This window comes from Ranitomeya variabilis, chromosome 3 (genome assembly GCF_051348905.1).
Source record: "Ranitomeya variabilis isolate aRanVar5 chromosome 3, aRanVar5.hap1, whole genome shotgun sequence".
Classification (NCBI taxonomy): domain Eukaryota; kingdom Metazoa; phylum Chordata; class Amphibia; order Anura; family Dendrobatidae; genus Ranitomeya; species Ranitomeya variabilis.
The window spans coordinates 454261915-454275944 of NC_135234.1; the positions used below are offsets into that span (position 1 = coordinate 454261915).

The 14030-nt window shown below is 40.0% G+C and overlaps 2 protein-coding genes across 5 annotated transcripts in view; both read right to left on the reverse strand.

The window, feature by feature from the left end:
- Positions 1–14030, reverse strand: part of SH3RF3 (SH3 domain containing ring finger 3) — a 684824-nt gene that overhangs the window by 524359 nt on the left and 146435 nt on the right. The window lies entirely within an intron of this gene.
- LIMS1 (LIM zinc finger domain containing 1) overlaps positions 4381–14030 on the reverse strand; it is a 1169472-nt gene continuing 1159822 nt past the window's right edge. For both annotated transcript variants that reach the window (XR_013223919.1, XR_013223917.1), the window contains exon 11: positions 4381–4553. The gene's annotated coding sequence lies outside the window, so the exon portion shown is untranslated. The remainder of the gene's footprint in view (positions 4554–14030) is intronic.

The window sequence follows — 14030 nt, forward strand, 5'->3', positions numbered from 1 at the left end:
TTTTTTTCCCCACTATACATTTAGGCTATAAAACGCACCCCCCATTTTCCCCTCAAATTTGGGAGGGGGAAGGTGCGTTTTATAGTCTTAAAAATAAAGTAGATCAATTTGGCACAAACTCTCTCATCCAAAATATAAAGAGAGGATTCAAAAATGGTGTAAGAAAAATGCAGTTGATATATCAGGGTCATACTTTATAGATATACAGAAGATTAGGTTTGCCTACAAGGATAGATATAAAAGTAAATATAAAATACGCCACTGAAATATATAGTTGACATTGAGCACCAATAGAACAAGCATTTCTTATTACAAGCTGAAAAATCTCACACATCAGTCCATGGACATTATATGAACAACTGGTTGGTATGCAAAATTGGGGGGATGAGATTTGCATAAGAGTCTATATACTATATACTATATACGATATACTAGTTATCTGGAGGAATATTGTATGGTTTAATATGAAGCATTCCAAGTCGAACAAAAAATGTTTACTGCTTTCTTTGATTTCCTAGAGGGTTAGGGTATCTTGTGTGCAAGACATGCTCCTCCTTGGCATAATAGAAAATTCAGTTGCCCATCGTTTTTTCTCCCAACAGCTATGAATGGATAAATGCACAACAGTGCTACAAATTTATTCACATTTACAGAAAGTGATGCATATAAATATTGTATTTAGTCACACGGTGGTCATTTTAGGTCCTATATTGTGGGATGTCCATATAATAAAATATCATCATTTACTTCAAAATCTAAATATATAACGATTGCGGCAGACGCAACCAAAGTGACTGCCATGTTTGTGGATGACCCGACCTTCTATTAGAAAATCTCATCAATTCTCTGTCACGTCATGGATCATACCTGACGTACATCACAGCACCACTGCCTACAGAGGAATTACTAATGTTGTAGAGTCAAGGGAGCTTGTAATCATTAATAAAGTTTGCCTTAACTTTTCCATTCCACACCACAAGAGCCATGTTCTGCTGACAAACTCTGCAAACTTAGTGCTCTAGCGACGTACATTACGGTGATAAATGTGGTGTCTAATACCTGCATCTAATTAACTATACATGCAAACGTCAGCAGGAAAATTGTATGTAAGATAGCTCTGTCTCCCTGTGAGAATGGATTACACATGGCGTCTTTCAAATTAAACACATAAATATCAATGTATATTGTGATCTGTTTCTCCTCATCACTCATCCATGGAGTGAGAAGAGCGTTCATTGGTCCCGCATGATACCATCATATAAAAGCCAGATAGAAGTCCAAAAGTCCATTCTTTTGGTCAAGGTCTGGCTAATGAGCCCTTAACGACACTTTTGGCATGCACTGTACGTAGAGAGCTGGTCTACCTCCTAAATTTAAACAAAAAAAAGAAACTTGTTAACAAGCCCTAAATTTGACCAAATGATGGTACTGACACCATGATTATAATTGCCACAAATGTCCATAAAAGTCCCCAACTCTTTAGTATCAGAATCAAGATTATTGCCCAAACAGAAATCGTGTAGTGTTAGAATTATTGGCCAAGTACACATCAGTCTTTTTTCTGAACGTATATGTCAACCTCCGGAAACCATTTTACAGTTACATATAGCAGTAACTCGGGATTAGCACAAGATAAGAAAAGCAATTTATTGTCAAAATTCTATATATAAACTCAGAAATAGTGGTAAAGGTTGACATTTAATTTCATAACTGCTTCACTGATAAGAGTGTAACTAATATAATATAGCCAACTGTTCCTAACCTTCCAAGGGCAATATGGCAGTCCCATGGCTAAAGAGTGATTTTAGTACTTGCTTACTACACAAAAATATTACTTAGCAATTCAGTTACAGCATGCTATGAAACATACACATACTGCAGCCCCTCTCTGTCCATACATTGTTCCGAATTGTAAATGAAAAAAAATAAAGACCAATTTTACGGTAAATCTAAAAATAATTGGCCTGCTCAACACTATCACTGAATGGCGTCAGGAAAAAACACACAGACCACTGGCTAATTTTAGAATTAAAGCTTGTTAATGGTTTTACACAATGTTTAGGTCAGGCTTTATTCACACATCAGGATTTTTGATAATTATTTTTGACTCATTAGATGCTGCCTGATAACAATAATTGCCTGGGCGAAGAATTTAAGGGGTTGGCCACCTTTTAGGTTTTTTTTTTATTAAATGCATGTACTTAGGGCTAAAAAGAAAAAAATTGGGTTTCATTCCACATTTTGCACCATTTAATTTTTACAGGCATTTGTTTCACTACACTTTCAACTTTCATGTAGTCTGTGGCCATAAATCAGCTGTCAGGAGCTCAGGAAGACGAACTATCCTGTCAGAACGAGCTCACTGACGGATTCTCAGGTAAAGACCAGACCATCAGCCTCCTCCAATTGTAAAACACCTCACATGGGAAAGCGGCTTTTTATTGGAGGAGACTAATGGTCTGGTCACATGCTCACCCTCCAACAGCCATTGTATGGACAAAAGTGCTGGTTAGCTACTGAGCAAATATGCACTAAGAGGAGGAAGAGGCTACATACCCACAATGGTCTTTTATCGCATTTTTGACGCTGTGTGCTTTCCCTGCTTCGAAATTGCAGCATCTTACAGTTCCAGCAGAGTGGACAGAATTTACAGAATCATGTCCACTGTGCTTCTTTTTAATGCACCACCATGGCAGTTTAACTCTTTAGATCAGGGGTGGGGAACCTCAGGCCCCCGGGCCATTTACGGCCCTCGACGACCTCTTATCAGGCCCCCGAGCAGATCCTCAGGGACCGCATTCTTGGGTAGGGAGCTGCATTTTGATTGCCACCAGCTCATTAAAGGGAACCTGTCACCCCCAAATATCGAAGATGAGCTAAGCCCACCAGCATCAGGGGCTTATCTACAGCATTCTGTAATGCTGTAGATAAGCCCCCAATGTAACCTGAAAGATGAGAAAAAGAGGTTCGATTATACTCACCCAGGGGCGGTCCCGGTACGATGTGCATCGCGGTCCGGTGCCTCCCTTCTTCTTACGATGAAGTCCTCTTCTTGTATTCACTCTGCGGCTCCGGCGCAGGCGTACTTTGTCTGCCCTGTTGAGGGCAAAGTACTGCAGTGTGCAGGTGCCGGGCTTTTCTGACCTTTCCCGGCGCCTGTAGACTGCAGTACTTTGCTCTGCACTCAACAGAGCAGACAAAGTACGCCTGCGCCGGAGCCACAGCTTGAATACAAGAAGAGGACGTCATCGTAAGATGGGAGGCCCCGGACCGGACCGTGACGCCTATTGGACCAGACCACAGTGGGACCGCCCCTGGGTGCGTATAATCTAACCTCTTTTTCTCATTTTCTCATCTTTCAGGATACATCAGGGGCTTATCTACAGCATTCCAGAATGCTGTAGATAAGCCCCTGATGCTTTTGGGCTTAGCTCATCTTCGATTATGGGGGTGACAGGTTCCCTTTAATTTCTTCTTGCTCTGTTAGCACACACACAGTGTTCACTACTGAACACTGAATGGCATGCAATGAAAGATGACGTCCTGACACCAGTGCCAGAGTCAGGATCTACTTTGTGGGCGGAGTTTGTACGGCCCCCTGAAGGATGGTATAAATATCCAAATGGCCCTTGATAGAAAAGAGATTATCCGCCCCTGCTTTAGATGCTGCTGTCAATAATGAAAAAGTAATGTAAACTGACCTGACATGCATGCTTCAAATCCTCAACATGTCAAATTCTACGGGTACGTTGAGTTTTCTGTGTGTGGGCTTTCCCCATAGACTTGTTTTAAATTTGTTTCTGAGGCTAAAGCACATCAAAAACACATTTAAATCTGCACCTAAGTATATTAATAACGTTTTGTCAAAGCCAAATAACAGGAAGTGTACAAAGCAGCTTTATTAAAAAGGTGACAGACCAACAGGAGACAAAAAAAGCAATGTCAAAAACATGATAAAAACACATGCTCCAAAATTACACACAAAAACGTAATAAACAAAACAAAAGTAACCTAACTTGAATAGGTTACACATGAAAAGCTCATTGTGCGAATGTAGCCTAAGGGTATGTGTACAGGTTAAGCATTTGCTGCAGACATTTCTGCTGTAAATAAAAAAAGTGTTGACAGGAAAACACACAGTATAAAATATGCGTGTTTTTGCTGCATTTTAATGTGATGTTGATGCTTTTTTTCCATGTATTTTTGATGCATGTTTTCACATTTAGGCTATGTGCACACGTTCAGGATTTCTTGCAGAAATTTTCTGAGCAAAACAGGACATTTTCTGCAAGACGAGTTTTTGGTGCGTCTTTTTTGCGGATTTTTCCGGAAGTTGCCAATGCAATAATATAGTGGGAAATCTGCAAAAAATCTGCAAAATTAATAAACATGCTGCGTTTTTTACCGCGATGCATTTTTTTCGCGGAAAAAAAACGCATCACGTGCACAAAAATTGCGGAATGCATTCTAAATTATGGGATGCATAATGTATAGTTTTTTTCACGTTTTTATAGCGAAAAAAATGTGAAAAATCTGCAACGTGTGCACACAGCCTTAATAGGTGAAAAACACTGAAAGAATTAACATGAAATTTTGAAACTGTTTCAAATCTGCAAGGAAAAAATACACAATATGAGAATGACACTTCAGGAATCTCATTCACATGGTGGTACTAGGAAATTCTTCAAAAATGCAGCAAATACTTAAAGTGCGCACATACTCCTAACAGGAAAGTGTGTAACTCTGTTTTATCTGACTTTGCAGGGGCCTCTCAGCTGATTTATGGTCATAGGCTACATTAAAGTTGAATGTACAGGGAAACAAAGAGCCTGAAAAAAATTGTGCAAAATTGGTAATGAAACTCAATTGCAAAAATGTTTTTTAGCCCAAAATACATGCATTTAAGTAAATAAAATGTCCTCAAAGGAGGTCAAATAGAAAAGCTGGTGGTCTGTTAGTCATTTATGACAACATTCAGAGTGTTAGTGTTGATCGGCCCTAATGTCTTTTTTATTTTGTCTATTACAGAATTCTTTATGGACTTTACAGACTACATAGGTCCAGCTCCACTGAAAACATCAGATACAGACTTTGCATGTGCAATGTTTTGAACTTTTATTTGTTTTTATGTTTTTCATTTTATTTTGGTGACATTTTTACGAGCTTTTTTTTATTGTGAACTGATTATTTTATAATTTAAGATATGATTGGAGAGTTTTTAGGAAAAACCAGAGTATCTAGAAGAAACTCACACAATTAGAGAACATAATAAAGTCATGAATAAGTTTCCATTTGTCCTATTCAATCTAAACATCAAGGTGCTTCTGGAGGATTTATAGGTCTGTGACCTGAACATGGCCCCGGAGGCTTTCTTCTGCATTGTCGGAATCCAGCCATAACGACACACTTCATGAAATCTCTGAGATTATTCTAATTGTGACAATGGCTGAACAATTGTATCACTGGAAGATGACTGAATGGTTGGAACAGATTTTCTCATCAGTTTCTACTGATATCTTGGTTATTATCCTTAGAGAACACAATGAAATCTGAATCCTCCAGAGCTGAAGAGCCTTTCATTACTCAAGAGCAACTGTGCAGCCATTGAATCTGCTCCTGATATATAGCTGTGGCAGATGATGCAGTAATGGTGTAGTATGGTTTATGCAAAACACATGCAAATTCTCTTTCCTTAGACTGTGAATATCTTTATCTTTGACAATTCATACATGTCGCACCTCCACATTATTACAAATAAAGCTTATTGACAAAGGTGTTCACAGAATTAATTGCACAGTATGGTTGTCACTGGTGTATTGTAGCAAATATCTGAAGGGATGTCAGTGTAGAGGGATCATCCTAATTCTCATTTGCACATGGAAACATGAGGAGCAAAGGATAGACACTGAAAGGGAGAAGATCCAGATTAGATATTAGTGGTGATTAGGGTTGAGCGACCTTTACTTTTATAGGATCGGGTCGGGTTTCACGAAACCCGACTTTTTCAAAAGTTGGGTCGAGTGAAATCGGCCGATCCTATAAAAAAGTCGGGTTCGGGGTCGGCCGAAACTCGAAACCCAATGCAGTGCATTGGGTTTCCAATGGTTCCCAGGGTCTGAAGGAGCGGAAACTCTCCTTCAGGCCCTGGGATCCATATTTAAGTGTAAAATAAAGAATTAAAATAAAAAATATCGCTATACTTACCATCTGACGGGCCCTGGTACTAACCGGGAACCTTCCTTCCTTAGAATCAGCCTTCCAGGACCTCGCGGTGACGTCACGGTGACGGCGCGGCTTGTGATTGGTCGCGCGGCCGCCCATGTGACCGCTGCGCGACCAATCACAAGCCGCGACGTCACCGTGACGTCACCGAAGGTCCTGGAAGGGCTGATTCTTAGGAAGGAAGGCTGCCGGAACGAAGCCGAGGGTGAGTATATTCCTATTAGGTATATACTCACCCTCGGACACGCCCTGCTTCGTTCCGGCAGCCTTCCTTCCTAAGAATCAGCCCTTCCAGGACCTTCGGTGACGTCGCGGCTTGTGATTGGTCGCGCAGCGGTCACATGGGCGGCCGCGCGACCAATCACAAGCCGCGCCGTCACCGTGATGTCACCGCGAGGTCCTGGAAGGCTGATTCTAAGGAAGGAAGGTTCCCGGTTAGTACCAGGGCCCGTCAGATGGTAAGTATAGCGATATTTTTTATTTTAATTCTTTATTTTACACTTAAATCTGAATTCCGATACCAATTCCCGATATCTTAAACATATCGGGAATCGGTATCGGAATTCCGATTCCAGATTCAGAAGATCGCCGACTTCATGGCCGACCCCACACAGGGGTCGGGTCGGGTTTCATGAAACCCGACTTTGCCAAAAGTCGGCGACTTCTGAAAATTGCCGACCCGTTTCGCTCAACCCTAGTGGTGATCAATGAGTGGAATAGGCGGCCACAAGAGGTGGTGAGTTCTGCTTCAATGGAAGTCTTCAGAGGCTGGACAGACATCTGTCTGAGATGGTTTAGTGAATCCTGCATTGAGCAGGGAGTTGGACACGATGACCCTTGAGGTCCCTTCCATCTCTAACATTCTATGAACACTTGTAAAAGGAGCTGCCAACAGTAGATCTTGATGGCAGATCAGTCCTTAGACAGTCATTAATAACCTCATTGATAAAATGACAAGATGTGTAAGTGCTTGGCTCATACTCGATTCTAAATAATTCAAGATGTTTTGAAAATGTTGTTTCCATTTTCTCATCATTTGCATATCATTAACATGATTATCGATCATGTGATTTTCATAGTTTTACAACTTTTCCTTCTGTGTGTTGCAGTTTCAATGTTGAGGAGTGTATAACAAAGATGTATCTGATGTCATATTATTTAGAAAATATATAATTTTTGCTTGGGTTTGTTATTATCCTTGCTTCATTCAGAATATACTACACACTCAGAACACGAAACCACTAAATGGGGAGGACGCACCACTTAAGAGTTACTGCTCTAGGAAAGGAGACCAGAAACCTTACAATGGCTTATTTCCTCTACTATTTCTCACAGAACGGAGAAAAATAGAAGACTGCAAGATGGTCTGGGAAAAAGAATTCCCCTTGGTGCTCATACGGCATGTTACCGTAATTATCATCACCAATGCTAATTACAAATGTTTTTGCAAGCTGTTTGTTCAAATGGCTGAGGTTTTTCCTCCAGACAGTGGTTGTGGAGTTGCTATTTATTGCAGTACTGTACAGAGAACAGATAAACAGTGAAATGTATGTATTCATATGTGATGGCTTTCTCCTAGAAGAAAAATGCAAAACATGCCATACAACCATACAATGGCAAAAGAAAAACCACATCTGTCACATCTGCACAGGAACTCAATAGTCTACATTTCATAGCACACACTATACATGTCAGGTCACTCACTAATATATAATCTGCAGACGGGACTTTATTTTTATATTATATAGATATAAAAAACTGGTTTATCCATTGTTTTATTCAATACCATGGGGTTGTTCAACACTCAGCTACGAGGGTTAATTCTGTAGTAATAAGGAACAACACTGCTTGAGCAAGCCAAGCATTTATCTAAGCAGCAGATCATCCATTATATTAAATAGATGTTTCATTACAAAACATCTGCAAACGCTTTTCAGACCAGACTGAAATCATGCACATGTCAGTATACATACATTTATCTACGACGCTAAGCCTGTCCATGTGCTACCTTGTAGCCATATAGGAGGAGATTTCCTTCCCTGTCCAGTGATGCAGGGGTATTCTGGAGAATGACAACTTTTAATTTTAGGAACAGGTTTACAACTGCACATCAGGGGGGGTCAGAAAACAAATGAGTTAATAGAGATTGTTGGCGGAAATTTGGTGCCACTTTATAAACGCTTGATGACCATTTGGACAAGGTTCACGTCACGTTTTACCCCATGCTCACTGGTTATGTCGGGGCTTAGGTCTGAACCGTAAAATGGGATTCGGATGTATTCGCTGATGGGGTCATTATCTGTAATGATGCAGACAGACAGAGTCACAGAGTGTTGATTTGGCGCATCCTCTCCATTAACACTAGAGTGCCAGTCTTAATAAATTGGGCCCATTAATTTCAAACAGTACCTTATTCCTGATGGACTTATTTTTCCCAGGAATTCATTTAATTGTTGGCATTACAACAAAAATAATTTGATTATGTGACATTTTTGGTGAGATAGAGCAGTGTTATCTTTTATGGAAGGCATTCAGAAATGTTTTATCTCAATTTACTGGTTACACAATATCCCTGTCACACATACAATGCCTTCTTTCTATACACCTGGTTATGTTCCATTATGAGCATAAAAAATTATCATTCATACAACAATAACTTCAATATCTATTATCGGTGCACACTCTAATCCACCACCTTTAGCAGATATAATTAGTAGCATCGATGAAAACTGTCAGAGGTAATGATTGCCTCAAACCTCAATAAATCTATACAATTTCACCAGTAATGTAACGGTAACAATAATGTAATGATTCACTAGAATCCAATATTGTTTTCTATGTGCACTAATCCAGCTACATTGCGGATACACCACCATATTGCTGAATTCAAAAGGGCTGGGTACGGATCAAAAAATATACAAGAAGAATATTCAGCCCTCACCTTTTCTGCGCTACTTCACCCTTTGACACTCTAATCCCATTTTCATGCATAAGCACCTGGTCTTCTTCATGCAGTGGGTCCTATCAGGTCATCAGAGCCTCCAGCACCCACATCATAGTGTCAGATTCATGCACACCATGACGTCATGTGAGGCCTAGACCCACGCCACGTCACGTCATGAGTCGGGGGCTAACGTCACCACACTCCTAATCCTATTGGGCAATGGAGGTGTTAAAGACCCAATAGCAGCTGTGGGGTGAAGTAGCCAGGTGGGCTATCAAGAAACCTCAGACCCATCTGATATGCATGAAATAAATTTTGATTTCATTAATTAAATTCCAGTTTCCGATCCAAATTCAATTTGATTCATGTACAAATCAGGCTTTAAGTGCTCTGGGAGTGAAAGAGCACTTAAGTAGACTTTGCCTCCTGAGCTTGTTTCTCGGTCTGGCACCAAGCTCTTTAGCGTAATTTATAGCTCACTGTCTAATTCCCTTGTCTGGTCTCACACAGAGCAGGAGGAGACCGTTCTCTTGGTCCGATTATACTAATCACACGCTGATCAGACTTTAATCAGAGCGGGATCCAATTTTCTCTGAGGTGGAGAGAAAAAAAATTATCCACAGTCTTCATTATATCAGTCCGTGAAAATCATAAGTTACCCGAGTGCAATCCGATTTTTTTCACAGACCCATTAGCATGAATGGGCATTCGATTCTCAGAGGCAAATCTTGTGCACTGAAAATGTTTTCCTCAGATCACTCAGTCAGACAAAAAAAAAATCGAACATGTGCACTACCCCATAGAATAACATGGGTACTAGTGTTATCTGTGAAAACGAGTCGTGCATGACCCCATAAAGTGAGCTATCAAGCTAAAGAGGTTGGTGCCCGATAAAAAAAACAACGTTGGGAGCACTGGCTCTTTAAAGGGAACCTGACAGGTGGCTGCATGTATCAGACACTGGCTGAATGATTTCAGCCATGTACGTTTCACTCTGAACCACAGTGACTAGTTATCCGTGCAGCTCGGTCCTACTAAACTATGCAGCTCGGTCCTACTTTTGAAGTATGCTGAAATCATGCAGCTGCTGTCTGATATATTCTGCCTGATCCATGGACCGCGCGTCAGGTTCCCTTTAATGACCAGACATAATTTTTTGTTAATAGTTGTATGTTAGGGGTCATAGTACATTTCTTTTTTAGATGATGCAGCAGTATGTGCGCTTGTTTTTTTGCTCGATAGCTTGTATTTGTTCAGGGCACTATTTTGCAAACTTTTCTATAACGGAAAGATTTACACATCTTCTGTATTTTACAACTACTTTGGGCTTTGGCTTACGAATACTAATGAAATACTGACCAAAATACTGAGGTGTGAATAAGGGATATAGATATGCTTTAACTCCTTAGGGATGGGGCCTAATTTGGCCTTAATGACCAAACATGTTGTATCAGCTGTCAGGTTCCCTATAACTGCCTGTCACGCCCAGAGAACTTAACGCCTCATTTGCATATAAATAAAAACACTCAATAAATAAAACAGATCTCTTAGATCTGATGTACGTTCTTTCAAAATCTGTGGCAAAATGGTTCAATAGTTATTTTGAAAGGGCATATAAATGAGATACATATTGTTTATTACATGGTTGTTAACGTTTCGGCGACGCTCCGTCACATGAAATTAGCAGCTACATTTCAGGAGATGCTTACGTTTGTTCTCATGATAGCTGCTTCTTTGATACACTTTTAATTACCCATTGTAATACAGCTAATCTAATTGAGGGATCTATAATTAAACCGTTTCACAACACTGGAAGGTAAACTGATTTATTATTTATTACGGCACTTTTGATCTAATCGTGTTTGCTTTGTTTTCAAAAGGACTCGGTTACACACACTTCTTAACTAAAAATTGATTTTTATCATCCTGAAGGAAATTTTCATGGCCAAAAATTGTTTAGCACACCACCTGCTGCTCCCGTGTTCTCAGATCTTGTGTCAGGGAAATAGAGGTTTCCTCTGCGTTCTTCAAGTTCAGCTCAGTTCATGTCATGTCATCAAGTACCGCAGGCTTTTCTTATCCAGAAAAGTCCAAAAGATCAGCAATCAGCTTGACTGATGCAATGTTTGGATGTGTCAGGATGAATCGCAGATAGCTAAGCACATTGTAAACTTTTCTTGTTGCATACTAACAAATATACTTTGTGAAATATACAGCTCTGGCAAAAATGAAGAGACCACGGCAAAATGTTCAGTTTGTCTGATTTTTCTCTTTATTGGTATATTTTTGAGTAAAATGTAAATTGTTCTTTTATTCTATAAACTTCTGACAACATGTCTCGAATTTCCAAGCAAAAAATGTTGTATTTTTTCTGACAAAGAAAAATAGTCAAAATAAAAAACCACCAGTGCTTTCAGACCTCAAATAATGCAAAGAAAACAAGTTCATAATCATTTAGAAACAGCAATACTAATGTTTTATCTCAGAAATAGTTCAGAAATCAATATTTTGTGGAATAACCATGATTTTTAATCACAGCTTTCATGCGTCTTGGCATGCTTTCCAGCAGTCTTTCACACTGCTCCCGGCGCAAAAATTTTAGTTCTTCTTTGTTTGATGGCTTGTGACTATCCGTCATCCTCTTGATTACATTCCAGAGGTTTTCAATGGGGTTCAGGTCTAGAGACTGGGCTGGCCATGACAGGGTTTTGATGTGGTGGTCTCTTAATTTTTGCCAGAGCTGTATATGTGATTTTGGTCTACAACAGTATTAAACAGAAAGCTGCAAGCATAACCATCATAAATATGGTGACATTCTAGAGGAGGGGTCTCAAACTCGGATGGGTATATGGGTCACATACAGAAAAAATGTAAAGGGATGAATTATTTGCAGTGACACTATATTTTTTTATACACCTTTTGATAATTTTTTTGACCATCTTTGGCTTGTTTTCTATTTTATTCTTTTAAATGGCATTCATCATATTACGGTATATCATATTGTACAGTTTTACAGCTTGGGTCACTATGGGTGCAGTGACAACAAATATGCACTTTTTTGTCTACTTTAGTTTATATATAAAACTGAATTTTTAGTGTAAAAAAAAAATCACACTTTATTTTGAATTTGTTTAACATTTTTACAATTATTTCCTTTTTGTGTAATTTAGCCACAGTAGTAGTAATGTCCGCATCCTGGTCCCCATCTTGTAGTAATGTCCGCATCCTGGTCCCCATCTTGTAGTAATGTCCGCATCCTGGTCCTCATCTTGTAGTAATGTCCGCATCCTGGTCCTCATCTTGTAGTAATGTCCGCATCCTGGTCCTCATCTTGTAGTAATGTCCGCATCCTGGTCCTCATCTTGTAGTAATGTCCGCATCCTGGTCCTCATCTTGTAGTAATGTCCGCTTCCTGGTCCTCATCTTGTAGTAATGTCCCCTTCTTCTAGTAATATACCATCCTGATCCCCATCAGCCACCAATTCTTCCACGCTTCACATACATATTAAAAAAAAATCTTTCTCACTTGACCACCGCTCCTTCTCCTCCGAAGCCTGGGTGGCACATGACAGTGACATTACACGCTGCCCGACATCAACTTCCGGACTCTGATTGACCGGTGGCTCATATTGGTATACATTTCAATTGAATGTGTGTCTTAGGACAACATTCAACTGAAAAGAATAGCTGACGCTGGTGGTCCCCAGGACCGGGTCACGATCATCATGGGAGCTGCAGTCTCGTGGGGTGCAAGCGGAGACCCCTGTTATGAAATCAATGTGGTGGTTAATAAAAACCTCAGTAGTGTGATATCTGATCTTACATAAACTTGTGAATCCTCACGTTGCGTACACTTGGGGCTATTGAGGAGGCAATTTGATACACGCAGTCAGGTGCAGACTAGATGGGCACAGCCTTTCTCCATGAATGTGAGGAAGGATACAGTCTAGTAGGAATGCGGCCGGATGTATGCAAATTGCATACTTGCAATCACATGACCATGAACTCCAGGTGCCAGCAGCGGAGAATCCTCATAGCATGAAGTGCGCCCAGTGTAAGGATTCACAAGTCACAAGACTTATAGGTTAAGACCAGACAACTACTTTAATTTATAGTAAGAACTGCGGAATATCAGCAAAATGGGTGGATACAGGGTCATAAACATAGAAAAACAAAACTGCAAGTGATCCATACACAAAAGACAAGAGTGAATAGGTGTTCTGCTGTACAGCCAAACCACAATATTAGCTAAGGAACATCTATTTAGTCCACATCATTTCAGTCCAAGTAAGTCAGATCCTCTTACAGTTTATTTACCATCCAAATTGTATCAAATGTTCTTTTTTTTTAACTCGAAATCAATGTACAATCAGTGTCATATAAATAAAGAGAAAAAGTCACCACATTCTGGCCACTGAACTTATCCTCCACGTGCATGATCAATTCGACTTTCAGGTGACTGAGCGTTGAACACGCTTAGACTAATTATTTGTCTGTGTGAACACAGTGCACAATGTTCAATGTCATGATGTGATGGTCGCAATTCAACAATTTCTTTCACGATCCTCGTCCTCTATAAACCCTTGCCTGATACCCTTTACTAGTCATGAGTCACGATCACATCATTGAAAGGAATCTGTCAGCAGGTTTTTGCAACCTAATATGAGATCACGATAATGTAGGGGTAGAGACCTTGATTACAGTAATATATCACTTTCTGGGTTACTTAGTGTACGTTTGATAAAATCACAGTTTTATCAGCAAGAGATTATTATTAGAGGACTAGTAAACCTGCTGCTGGGTAGTCAGGCATATTCATGAGCTCTGTATAACCCCGCCCCCACCACTGATTGGCAGCTTTTGT